At 25.0% G+C, this 14372-nt stretch overlaps 1 protein-coding gene across 4 annotated transcripts in view; it reads right to left on the reverse strand.

Annotated features, from left to right (window-relative positions):
* The window catches only part of MESR3 (misexpression suppressor of ras 3), a 370784-nt gene that overhangs the window by 64578 nt on the left and 291834 nt on the right, over positions 1–14372 (reverse strand). The gene's annotated exons all lie outside the window — the stretch shown is intronic.

A 14372-nucleotide genomic window follows, 5' to 3' on the forward strand; every position in this document is an offset into this window, starting at 1 on the left:
ATAAAATGTTGACAAAATTGTCTATATAAATAAAATTTTGACAAAATTTTCTATAGAAATAAAATGTTGACAAAATTTTCTACAGAAATGAAATTTTTACAAAATTTTCTATAGAAATAAAATTTTAACAAAATTTTCTATGGAAATAAAATATTCACAAAATTTTCCATTGAAATAATATATTGACAAAATTTCCTATGGAAATAAAATTTTCCCACTATTTTCGATAGAAATAAAATTTTGACAAAATTTCCTATGGAATAAAATTTTGACAAAATTTCCCATAGAAATAAAATTTTGCAAAATTTTCTATAGAAATAAAATTCTGACACAATTTTCTATAGAAATAAAACTTTGACAAAATTTTCTATAGAAATTAAATTTTGACAAAATTTTTTATAGAAATAAAATGTTGACCAAATTTTCTGTAGAAATAAAATTTTGACCAAATTTTCTATAGAAATAAAATATGGACAAAATTTTCTATAGAAATAAAATTTTGACCAAATTCTCTATAGAAATAAAATTTTGCCAGTATTTTGTATAGAAATAAAAAATTGCCAAAATTTTCTATAAAAATTAAATTTTGCCAATATTTTCTATAGAAATAAAATTTTGACCAAATTTTCTATAGAAATAAAATTTTGACAAAATTTTCTATAGGAATAAAATATTGACAAAATTAAAATGTTGACAAAATTTTCTATATAAATAAAATTTTGACAAAATTTTCTATAGAAATAAAATTTTGAAAAAATTTTCTACAGACATGAAACTTTTACAAAATTTTCTATAGAAATAAAATTTTGACAAAATTTTCTATAGAAATAAAATTTTGACAAAATTTTCTATATGAATAAAATATTGACAAAATTTTCTATAAAAATTAAAATTTTGCAAAAAAAATCCATAGAAATAAAATTTTGACAAAATTTTCCTTAGAAACAAAATTTTGACAAAATTTTTCATAGACATAAAATTTTGACAAAATTTTCTATAGAAATAAAATTTTGACAAAATTTTTAATGGAAATAAAATTTTAACAAAATTTTCTACAGAAATGAAATTTTTATAAAATTTTCTATAAAAATTAAAATTTTGACAAAATTTTATATAGAAATAAAATTTTGCAAAAAAATCTATAGAAATAAAATTTTGACAAAATTTTCTATAGAAATAAAATTTTGCCACTATTTTCGATAGAAATAAAATTTTGACAAACTTTCCTATGGAAATAAAATTTTGACAAAATCTCCTATAGAAATAAAATTTTGCCAAAATTTTTTATAGAAATAAAACTTTGCCAAAATTTTCTATAGAAATTAAATTTTGACAAAATTTTCTATAGAAATAAGATTTTCTATAGCAATCAAATGTTGACAAAATATTCTATAAAAAAATTTACAAAAGTTTCTATAGAAATAACATTTGCCAATATTTTCTATAGAAATAACATTTTAACAAAATTTTCTATAAAAAAAAATTTACAAAATTTTCTATAGAAATAATATTTTGACAAAATTTTCTATAGAAATAAAATTTTGACAAAATTTTCTACAGAAATGAAACTTTTACAAAATTTTCTATAGAAATAAAATTTTGACAAAATTTTCTATATGAATAAAATATTGACAAAATTTTCTATAAAAATTAAAATTTTGCAAAAAAATTCCATAGAAATAAAATTTTGACAAAATTTTCCTTAGAAATAAAATTTTGACAAAATTTTCCATAGACACAAAATTTTGACAAAATTTTCTATAGAAATAAAATTTTGACAAAATTTTCTATGGGAATAAAATTTTGACAAAATTTTCTACAGAAATGAAATTTTTATAAAATTTTCTATAAAAATAAATAAATAAAATAAAATTTTGACAAAATTTTCTATAGAAATAAAATTTTGACCAAATCTTCTAAACAAAGAAAATTTTGACAAAATTTTGTAAGAAATAAAATTTTGACAAAATTTTCGAGAAAAATAAAATTTTGACCAAATTTTTGAGAGAAATAAAATTTTGACGAAATTTTCTATAGAAATACAATTTTGACAAAAATTTATATAGAAATAAAATTTTGACAAACAAATTTTAATTACCTACATACAAGTTTGACAAAAATTTATATAGATAAAAAAGATTGGAAAAATTGTCTATATAAATAAAATTTTCTACAGAAATAAAATTTTGACTAAACTTGCTATAGTAATAAAATTTTGACAAAATTTTCTATAGAAATAAAATTTTGACAAAATTTTCAATAGAAACTTTGACAAAATTTCCTAAAGAAATAAAATTTTGACAAAATTTTCTATAAAAGTAAAATTTTGACAAAATGGTCCATAGAAATAAAACTTTGAAAAAAAAATCTATAGAAATAAAATTTTGAAAAAAAATCTATAGACATAAAATTTTGACAAAATTTTCTATAGAAATAAAATTTTGACAAAATTTTCTATAGAGATAAAATTTTGACAAAAATTTATATAGAAATAAAATTTTGACAAAAAATTTAATTACCTACATACAAGTTTGACAAAAATTTATATAGAAAAAAAGATTGGAAAAATTGTCTATATAAATAAAATTTTCTACAGAAATAAAATTTTGACAAAATTTTCTATAAAAATAAAATTTAGGCAAAATGGTCCATAGAAATAAAATTTTGAAAAAAAAAAATCTATAGAAATAAAATTTTGAAAAAAATCTATAGACATAAAATTTTGACAAAATTTTCTATAGAAATAATACTTTGACAAAATTTTCTATAGAGATAAAATTTTGACAAAATTTTCCATAGAAATAAAATGTGGACAAAATTTTCTATAAAAATTAAATTTTGCCAATATTTTCTATAGAAATAACATTTTGACCAAATTTTCTATAGAAATAAAACTTTGACAAAATTTTTTACAGAAATAAAATGTTGCCAACATTTTCTAAAGAAATACAATTTTGCCAAAATTTTTTAAAGAAATAAAACTTTAACAATTTTTCCAAAAAAAAAATTAAATTTTGACAACATTTTCTATAGAAATAAAATTTTGAAAAAAATTTCTACAGAAATGAAATTTTGACAAAATTTTCCATAGAAATTAAATTTTGACAAAATTTTCTATAGAAATAAAATTTTGACAAAATTTCTATATAAATAAAATTTGGACAAAATTTTCTATAGAAATAAAATTTGTGTTGGTAAAAATTTCCAAGGAAGTTTCCGGGAAGAAATGTTAGCGCTTGGGATAGAAAAGGGAACGGTGCCTTGAATCCGTAAAGTTTTGGTAGAGTTTAAATTATTATAGAAATGTAATTCGCCAAAATTTTCTAAAGAAATAAAATTTTGCCAATATTTTATATAGAACTAAAATTTTGCCAAAATTTTCTTTACAAATAAAACTTTGCCAATATTTTCTATAGAAATAAAATGTTTACCAACTTTTCTAAAGAAATACAATTTTGACAAAATTTTCTATAGAAATAAAATTTTGTCATAAATAACAAACGACGTAAGGCGATTTTATGTTCCATAATTTACAAAAATTCTTCACATTTCCTTCTATTTCGTCCCATAGTACATCTGGTCAGCAAAATAAAATATTTATGCCAAAACTACAGGCAGTTGATACATATCAGAGGGGTTAAAAACAACAGGCAAACCATCAGCTAAAAATCATGTGTGAGTAAATGGATGGATGGCTGTGGGAATGGGATACATGGATGGATGACTGAATGTCTGCATGAACGCCTTTGGCAATCAACAGGTAGGTAGGTAACAGAAGAGGAAGATTTTTCCTCGCAGATAATTAATGGGTATCTTATAGACATTTGATGGATTAACTTATATTTTTTGGTTGTGTGTTATGGTCTCAACTTCCATAATTGTTATATTGTGATCTTCTTTATTAATCATTGGTAAACATGAACTAAAAGATTATAAATGAAACGAATGAAAACCAAAACAAAGAATTAAGAATAAAAAGTGATAAGAGAAATAACAATCCAGTAGTGAAAAATGGGGCTGATATTAAAGACCTTACGAAATAGTTCTGGGAAATTGAAGCATATATGAAAAACCTAAATATTTTTTTCCTGGGAAATGAAATTTTTAGATCAAGCGTAGCTTTCATTTGAAAATAGAGTGATAAATACAAAATAAATAAATAATCCAGTAGTGGAATATGGGGGCATCAAAGGCCTTACACAAAAAGAAGGAATATGATTACTTTAAATATGTTTCAAGAGCATACTGTTATTTTAAGACGGGGACCATGTAGCATGTTTGTCGCAATCATGCAATTTTCTCGGAAATTTCGGGAAGTATTTTCATCTTGGACGAAGAAACAATATTTTGTAGATAATTAGCAGATGACGTGCTCAGTTTTTCGGTATTTATTCACAAGACTTACTTGTTCTCTTTCGTAAGGCCTTACATCTCAATACCCCTTACAAACACTAACTTACTGGAAAATTGTCAAAAGATCACCACAACATAACGTAAACATAAACAAACCTTGCAGTGATCTCTAAAACTGAAAACCACAATCAAAACAAACCAAAGCGTACATACGACAGAAAAACATTTAAAAAATGCTGATAACGAAATCGACCATCTACTCAGAAGACCAATGAAGACAGGAGCCTGGGAGAACGAAATAAAATGAACAAAATGATGATAATAATAACGACGACGATGACAACGTCGTAGATGCTTAAAATAATTCCAAATACGAACAAAACAAAAAATAAATAATTATCATATTTTTAAACAGTTTAAAGCTTAAAATAAAAACAAAAATTGAAAACATCGCCTGGAAACTTGTATTGCCAAAAATGGGCAAAAATTGAGAAGAGTTTGTAGGACAAGTAGATGAAAACAAAAACCAAGCAGAAAGGGCAAAAAATAAATGCTGGTAAAATACTCAAAAGAATGAGTGTTAATTGACTCTTGAGATAGGCGATCGACGACATGGTATGAAAATGGGCCCCAGGAAAATGAGTCCCAAAATTAGGGCCCAAAAGTGGGACGACGCTTGATAATGAATATGAGCCCTATCAAGTAAAATTAAAACTAAAATTTTATTTTTTAATTTTAAAATTAATACTAATATATTTAAATTTAAATTTTAAATTAAAATCAAAAATAAAATTAATATTAAAATCAAATTAAAATCAAATTAAATTAAATTAAATTAAATTTAAATTTAAATTTAAGTTTAAATTTAAATTTAAATTTAAATTTAAATTAAAATTAAAATTAAAATTAAAATTAAAATTAAAATTAAAATTAAAATTAAAATTAAAATTAAAATTAAAATTAAAATTAAAATTAAAATTAAAATTAAAATTAAAATTAAAATTAAAATTAAAATTAAAATTAAAATTAAAATTAAAATTAAAATTAAAATTAAAATTAAAATTAAAATTAAAATTAAAATTAAAATTAAAATTAAAATTAAAATTAAAATTAAAATTAAAATTAAAATTAAAATTAAAATTAAAATTAAAATTAAAATTAAAATTAAAATTAAAATTAAAATTAAAATTAAAATTAAAATTAAAATTAAAATTAAAATTAAAATTAAAATTAAAATTAAAATTAAAATTAAAATTAAAATTAAAATTAAAATTAAAATTAAAATTAAAATTAAAATTAAAATTAAAATTAAAATTAAAATTAAAATTGAAATTGAAATTAAAATTAAAATTGAGATTAAAATTAAAATTAAAATTAAAATTAAAATTGAAATTAATATTAAAATTAAAATTAAAATTGAAATTAAAATTAAAATTAAAATTAATATTAAAATTAAAATTAAAATTAAAATTAAAATTAAAATTAAAATTAATATTAAAATTAAAATTAAAATTAAAATTAAAACTAAAATAAATATTAAAAGTGAAAAAAAGTATATAAGGCCGTAAGTTCGGCCAGAATTGAAATGTGGGTGTCGCTTTATATGGGTGCTATATACAATTATGAACCGATATCGACCAATTTTGGTGTGATTGGGGATCGGTTTATCTGAGGGCTAAATATAACTATAGACCGATAATGACCAGGTCTGGCATGGTTGTTCACATTTCACACGAATCGTATGAATTTTGCTCCTCCTAGGGGATCCGGAGGTCAAATCTGAGAATCAGTATATATGGGGGCTATATACCATATAACTATGGACCGATATGGACCACTATGAGCATGGTTGTTAGAGACCTCATACTACCACAACGTACAAAATGTCAACCGAATGGGATGAATTTTGCTCCTCCAAGAGGCTCCGGAGGCTAAATGTGGGTATCGGTTTATATATATAGGCTATATTTAATTATGAGCCGATGTGGACTAATTTTTGCATGGTTGTTAGTGTTCATATAAAGGGTGATTTGTTAAGAGCTTGATAACTTTTTTTTTTTTTTAAAAAACGCATAAAATTTGCAAAATCTCATCGGTTCTTTATTTAATCGTTAGATTGGTCCATGACATTTACTTTTTGAAGATAATTTCATTTAAATGTTGACCGCGGCTGCGTCTTAGGTGGTCCATTCGGAAAGTCCAATTTTGGGCAACTTTTTCGAACATTTCGGCCGGAATAGCCCGAATTTCTTCGGAAATGTTGTCTTCCAAAGCTGGAATAGTTGCTGGCTTATTTCTGTAGACTTTAGACTTGACGTAGCCCCACAAAAAATAGTCTAAAGGCGTCAAATCGCATGATCTTGGTGGCCAACTTACCGGTCCATTTCTTGAGATGAATTGTTCTCCGAAGTTTTCCCTCAAAATGGCCATAGAATCGCGAGCTGTGTGGCATGTAGCGCCATCTTGTTGAAACCACATGTCAACCAAGTTCAGTTCTTCCATTTTTGGCAACAAAAAGTTTGTTAGCATCGAACGATAGCGATCGCCATTCACCGTAACGTTGCGTCCAACAGCATCTTTGAAAAAATACGGTCCAATGATTCCACCAGCGTACAAACCACACCAAACAGTGCATTTTTCGGGATGCATGGGCAGTTCTTGAACGGCTTCTGGTTGCTCTTCACTCCAAATGCGGCAATTTTGCTTATTTACGTAGCCATTCAACCAGAAATGAGCCTCATCGCTGAACAAAATTTGTCGATAAAAAAGCGGATTTTCTGCCAACTTTTCTAGGGCCCATTCACTGAAAATTCGACGTTGTGGCAGATCGTTCGGCTATTCATGATGAAATGTCAAAGCATACTGAGCACCTTTCTCTTTGACACCATGTCTGAAATCCCACGTGATCTGTCAACTACTAATGCATGAAAATCCTAACCTCAAAAGAATCACCCTTTATTTACACAAAATACAAAATTTCAACTGAATCAGATGAAATTTGCTCCTCCCAAGCCCGCCAAAACCGATTTTGGGGATCGATTTATATGGAATTGAATGAATTTTGCTCCTCCAAAAGGCCCCGGAGTTCAAATCTGGTGATCGGGGGCTACATATAATTATGGACCGATATGGACCAATTTGTGCATGGTTGTTAGAGACCTCATACTAACACCACGTACCAAATTACAACCGGATCGGATGAAGTTTGCTCCTCCAAGAGGCTCCGGAGTTTAAATCTGGGGGTCGGTTTATATGTGGGCTATATATAATTATAAACAGATATGGACCAAGTTTGGCAAGGTTGTTAGTTACCATATACTAACACCACGTATCAAATTTCAACCGGATCGGATAAATTTTGCTGCTTGTAGAGGCACCGAAGGTCAAATCTGGTGATCGGTTTATATGGGGGCTATATATAATTATGGACCGATATGGACCAATTTTTGCATGGTTGCTAAAGACCATATAGTACAACCACGTACCAAATTTCAACTGGATTGGATAAATTTTGCTCCTGCAAGAGTCTCCGCAAGTTAAATCTGGGGGTTGGTTTATACACTGAAAAAAAAGCATACTCGATTCCAAAGATTTTGTCTTTACTTTAAAAAATTTGGTATTGATTCCGAGCCAAAGAAGCGGAGAATACAAGTAAGGATACTTTTAAGACACAATTCTCTTTTAAATTTAGGTTTTGTGTACTAGCTTCTAGGAAGCGAATTTTAATTTTTCGCTTGCTCAGCTTTTTTTTCTTCATATGCTATCAAAGTCCTTTAAAAACGAGTTAACGACAACTTTATTTTCCAAATTAAGGCTCGACTTCTAGTAGAAATTATGCTATGTTTCAAGTAAAAAACTTCTTTAAAATAAAGTTTTGAAAAACATGTCCTATATTTGAAAGATTTTTTGTTTTGTAGTCAAGATGCCAAAAGACAACAAATTTAAAGACAATTTCATTAAATTTAAAGAATTTTCTGAATTATTAAAGTCAAGTTGACCTTAGCCCAAACATTTTTTCTTTCATGTTATGATACCCATTTTTAAGTGAAATCACTTAATTATAAGGACAATACGACTTCATTGAAAATATTATCGACTTTTGGACAAGGAAAAAAAACTTTATATTAGAGAAATGCGTCTTCTATGCTAAGCAAAATTTGCATTCGTATTTTAAAGACATGAAATCTTTGATTTCACGACAATATTTTTTTCAGTGTATGGTGGAGGGTATAATAAAATTGAATTTAAAATCAAAATTAAAATTATTCGTAATAAATTCAATTGAATTTAATACAAATTATTATTTATTTTTAATTTAAATTTTATTTTTATTGAAATATATTTGTATTGTTGATAACTTATTGTAACGTCCACCAGTAGTAAACAATGACTTTTGTCTTAAAGCAAACTATCGTCTCCTATGCCACTTATTTAAATGCAGCAGTTTAAATATAATCCCATTATAAATGGCTTCAGTCAAGATATTTAAATTAAGCATAGGTTAGGGGTAATATACATATGTAGTTTTCATTGAACTTCTTCTATTATTATCTCTTTTAGTAATTAATTTGATTTGGGAGTTTTTCATACTAAACTAAATGACGTAAAATAGTTTAATAAACGAAATACAATTATTATAATCTAAAGCTAACGCATCAACATCAGTGGTTTAATATAATTGATCAAAATTGATTTGATTTCCACACTGATATGCTTATGAATTTAGAAAATCAGGCTTTCACGATTGAAAATAGCCACTACACAGAAAAAAATTTCACGAACATTTTTCCAATTAAAATTTTAATTGAGTATTAAAAAATATTCAATTAACAATTTAATTGATTCAACAAATTTTTTAATTGAAACAAAAATCAATCACAAAAATTAATAGTATCAATTAATTTTTTAATTGGATCAATTAATTTTTTAATTGGCCTTCAATTAATTTTTTAATTGATACTATCATTTCTGTGATTGAAGACATTTCAATTAAAAAATTAATTGGATCAATTAATTTCGTGATTGAACCAATTAATTTTTTTTGTGTGTATAATATAAATATTAGATTAATCAAAAATTTAATTAAATCACAATTGTTACGATTTTTCGTTTACCTGGTGTATTGTAGATGTATTTAATTTTACGTACCTGAAAAAGAGAACAGATTTTGTTTTTCTTTATTAAAAATAAACATTTTATCAAATAATATTTAGAAAAAAAAAAAAAATAAACATAGATAAATAATTAATTAAACAATATTGTTCAAAGAAAATAATAATGATTTTATATTCCACATATACTAGTGAATCTCAAATTGTTTACAAAAAGTGAACTCTCTATTTCACTAAAGCCAATTTAACTTTATTTTAGTTCATGGAATTATTATGTTTAGACAAAGTTTTCTTTACTCTAATAATTTTTTGTGTGCGTTAGTTAAATTAACTAAACCGAGGAAAAAATTATACTCCAATGAAACATAAAGATGAACTAAATTCTTGTCTTCCACAAAATAGTTCAGAATTTCTTTAAATTTGTAAATTGTACCAAAAATGCGTCCATCATGAACTTCGTATGTCACTAAAGACATTCTTGCAATTTTGAACACCAAGTTTTTCCTTGTAACTACAAAATTTTCTTTAACAAGTGAAAAAACTTAATTATGTCTAATAAAATTAACCGAAAGTTTTCTTCCTGGTGGGTTCACTGTTTTTTCAGTGTAGTTTTAATAAGAGTAGTAGAAGATAGAGAGGCCTGTACTTTTGAGCTATATTCATATAAGTAACAGCTATTATGCACATATCATTGAAAACATAATTACATTATAAATTTGTTAATAATAGATTATTTCCGTTCGTTACAATACCCAACAACATATTATCGTATTACATTACCACTAAATTTGCTTTTATCCGAAAACATGAATTAAGAAATTAATCTAAGCTAAAATTATTTAATTTAAAGTAAATATTGTTTTAATTTTAGTTTGCTAGAAATATAAATTACATTTCAAACTTAAAATTAAAAGAAACATTAGAAAATTTAACTTATAACATATTAAGACTAAAAGAACAATTTGGTAAATGTAAAATAAATTTAAAATAAAAATAAAATTAAAAAAAATTAATTTAAATTGAAATTATTATTGAAGTTAAAGTACAACTAAATATAAAATTAGAACTAAAATTAAAATTAAAATAACAATTAAAATTAAAAAATAAAATTAAAATTGAAATTGCAGCTAAATATAAAAATATAATTTTAGTTAAAAAATAAAATTAAAATTAAAACTAAATTTTAAAAAAATGAATAAATAAAAAAAATAAATTACACTTAAAACTTATATTAAAATTAAAAATTCAATTAAAAAAACAAATTTTAAAATTAAGTTTAAAAAATAATTTAAAAATAAGCTTCAAATTAAAAATAAAATTTAAAATCAAAAAAATAATATTAAAATAACAATTAAAAGTAAAATTGACATTAAAATTAAAATAATTTAGTTTGACAAAACTTTCTATAGAAATAAAATTTTGACAAAATTTTTTATAGAAATAAAATTTTGACAAAATTTTTTATAGAAATAAAATTTTGATAAAATTTTTTATAGAAATAAAATTTTGACAAAATTTTCTATAGAAATAAAATTTTGACAAAATTTTCTATAGAAATAAAATTTTGACAAAATTTTCTATAGAAATAAAATTTTGAAAAAATTTTCTATAGAAATAAAATGTTGACAAAATTTTCTATAGAAATAAAATTTTGCTAAATAATTTTGGACGATATGAACCAATTTTTGATAGACCGATATAGACCAATTTTTGCATGGTTGTTAGAGACCATATACTAACACACGTGCCAAATTTCAACCGGATCGGATGAATTTTGCTCTTCCAGGAGGCTCCGGAGTTCAAATCTGAGGATCGGCTTCTATGGGGGCTATAAAGAGTTATGGACCGATATGGACCAATTTTTGCATTGTTGTTAAAGACCATATACTAACACCACGCACTAAATTTCAACCGGATCGGATGAATTTTGCTCCTCCAAGAGGCGCTGGAGGTCAAATTTGGGGATCGGTTTATATGGGGGATTATGGACCGATATGGAACAATTTTTGCATGGTTGTTAGAGACCATATACTAACACCACGTACCAAATTTCAACCGAATCAGATGAGTTTTGCTCCTCCAAGAGGTTCCGGAGGTCAAATCTTGGGTTCGATATATATGGGGGCTATATAGAATTATGAACCGATATGGACCAATTTTTGCATGGTTGTTAAATACCATATACTAACACCACGTACCAAATTTCAACCGGATCGGATGAATTTTGCTCTTCCAAGAGGCTCCGGAGTTCAAATCTGGGATTCGGTTTATGGAACAATTTTTGCATGGTTGTTAGAGACCATATATTAACATCACGTACCAAATTTCACCCGGAAAAATTTGCTTCTCTAAGAGGCTCCGTAAGTCTAATCTGGGGGTCGGTTTATATGGGGGCTATACGTAAAAGTGGTCCAGTATGGCCCATTTGCAATAGCATCCGACCTACATAAATAGCAACTACATATTCCAACTACTTAGCTTGTTTCGTTCGGAAGTTAGCGTGATTTCAACAGACAGACGGACGGACATGTTAAGATCTACTCAGAATTTCACCACGACCCAGAATATATATACTTTATGGGCTCTTAGAACAATATTTCGATGTGTTACAAACGGAATGACAAAGTTAATATACCCCCATCCTATGGTGGAGGGTATACAAATTAAAAGTTAAATTAAAAAGAAAATTTTCATAAAAAATAAAGAAAATATTAAAATTACAATTAGAAAATAAAATTGAAAATGATAAGTTGAAGTAAAAAATAAAGTTAAAAAAATAGAAGAATAATTAAAAAGCAAACTTTAAATTAAAATTAAAAGATACAATTGAAAAAAAGTTTCATTTTAATTATAATTTTAATATAAATTTTATATTCTAATTCTATTTTTAATATATATATATAAAATTGATATTAAAATTACAATTATAATTAAAATGAAACTTAAACATTGAAAAATAAAATTGAAATTAAAATTATGACTAAGTATAAAATTAGAATTAAAATGAAAATGTAAATATCTAATAATAGAATTAAATATTAAAAATAAAATAAAAATTTCAATTACAAAATAAAATTTCAATAAAGTCAAAATTGAAATTAGACTATAATTTTAATATTACAATTAAAAAATAAAATTCAAATTCAAATTACATTAAAAAATAATATTAACATTAAAATTAAAAAATACATCAAAATATAAATTGCAGTTAAAACTTAAACTAAATTTAATAGTTCAATTAAACAATAAAATTTAAATAAAAATTAAAATAACTAAAATGCAAACTTTAAATTAAAATTAAAAAATAATATTAAAATTACAATTGAAATATTAAATTGAAATTAAAATTAACATTAAAATTACAATAAGAATTAAAATTAAAAGAAAAGCTAAAATTAAAAAAAGAAATTGAAATTAAAATTACAATTACAAATTTAAATTTAAATGAAAACTAAATACAAAATTAGAATTAAAATAAAATTAAAAAATAAAATTAAAATTACAACTAAAACTACAATTTCAATTAAAAAATTAAACTAAGAAATAAAAATTACTTTATTATTTAATTTATTTAGGTCGAAAACCTTAGTTGTTAGTTCCTTTATTTTATATTTATTTTCATAATTTATTGTGATTTTAAGTAAACTAAAAAAAATAATAATCATTTAATTATTTTTTTTTTATTTTAAATTTATTTTAATAGTAATAATCTTTGTTGAAGCATATTGTTGATAACTTGTTATAGAGTACACGAATAACCTGCGAACATGTGTGTGTGTTGTGGTGATAAAAAATTTTATAATACACTCACACATACACAGTTGCACCTGTACAAAGGCAGAGAGTCCAAGGCTTGTGACTGATCACAAAAACCTCTACAACAAAAAAAAAAAACGGACAACGAACACATATGTCTAGCAAAAATACACAACTGACATTGATATAAGAAAATAGAGATGCCATTGACAGAACATAAAATTTCCAGTTGGAATAGTGAAAATTTCCAATGGAGACATAGAAACGGATTTAGAAATATGGGTTTATTTAGTGTAGAGGTAAGAAAGACATAAAATAATGGCCTTATTGGTAGGACTATTTTGTCCGTGTTTGATCATGTGGCTAAATCTGCATAGAACAAACCGACGAATAGCAAGATGTGCAGATGGTTAAGTTATGTATAGTGGCTGCCAGGCTCTCTTAGACAGTTTAGTTCATTGTGTTTCTACAACTAGTGAACTTCTCTCTTATCAATAAGTGCTGCTCGATTCTATGTTTAGCTTAATGATAAGGGACCTCCTTTTTATAGCCGAGTCTGAGCGGCGTTTCACATTACGGACAAATGGATGAGTTTTACAAATCATCAAGAATATCGGACTAATTGTTTTAGTCAAGAAATTTATTTTTCCTACAATCCCAGACTTTATATCAGCTAGTCATATATGGCCATCACTATTACAAATTTCCGAATAATGGCCTATAATAATGCCTTTACTATCTGCTGCATTGAGCTAAAACTGAGGGCATCTCAAAAAATAAAAAAAGACGGACATGCCATTGCACTATGGTGACTCCCGGACAGACAGACAAATGGATGAATTTTACAAATCATCAAGAATATCGGGCTAGTCATATATGGCCATCCCTATTACAAATTTCCGAATAATGGCCTATAAGAATTCCTTTACTATCTGCTGCATTGTTCTAAAACTGAGGGCATCTCAAAAAACACATCACGAAAGGGAGGACTGCCAGACTCCAATCTATTATTGGCATCCCTACTATACATTTCTGAAGGACGGACTAAAAGAATTTATTCACTATCAGCTGGATTGAGCTAAAACTGAGAGCATCTAAACACACACACACACTCAAACATATCACAAAACGAAAAGAGGGAGGACAGCGAGA

Source organism: Haematobia irritans, chromosome 2 (assembly GCF_050003625.1).
Source record: "Haematobia irritans isolate KBUSLIRL chromosome 2, ASM5000362v1, whole genome shotgun sequence".
Taxonomy (NCBI): Eukaryota; Metazoa; Arthropoda; class Insecta; order Diptera; family Muscidae; genus Haematobia; species Haematobia irritans.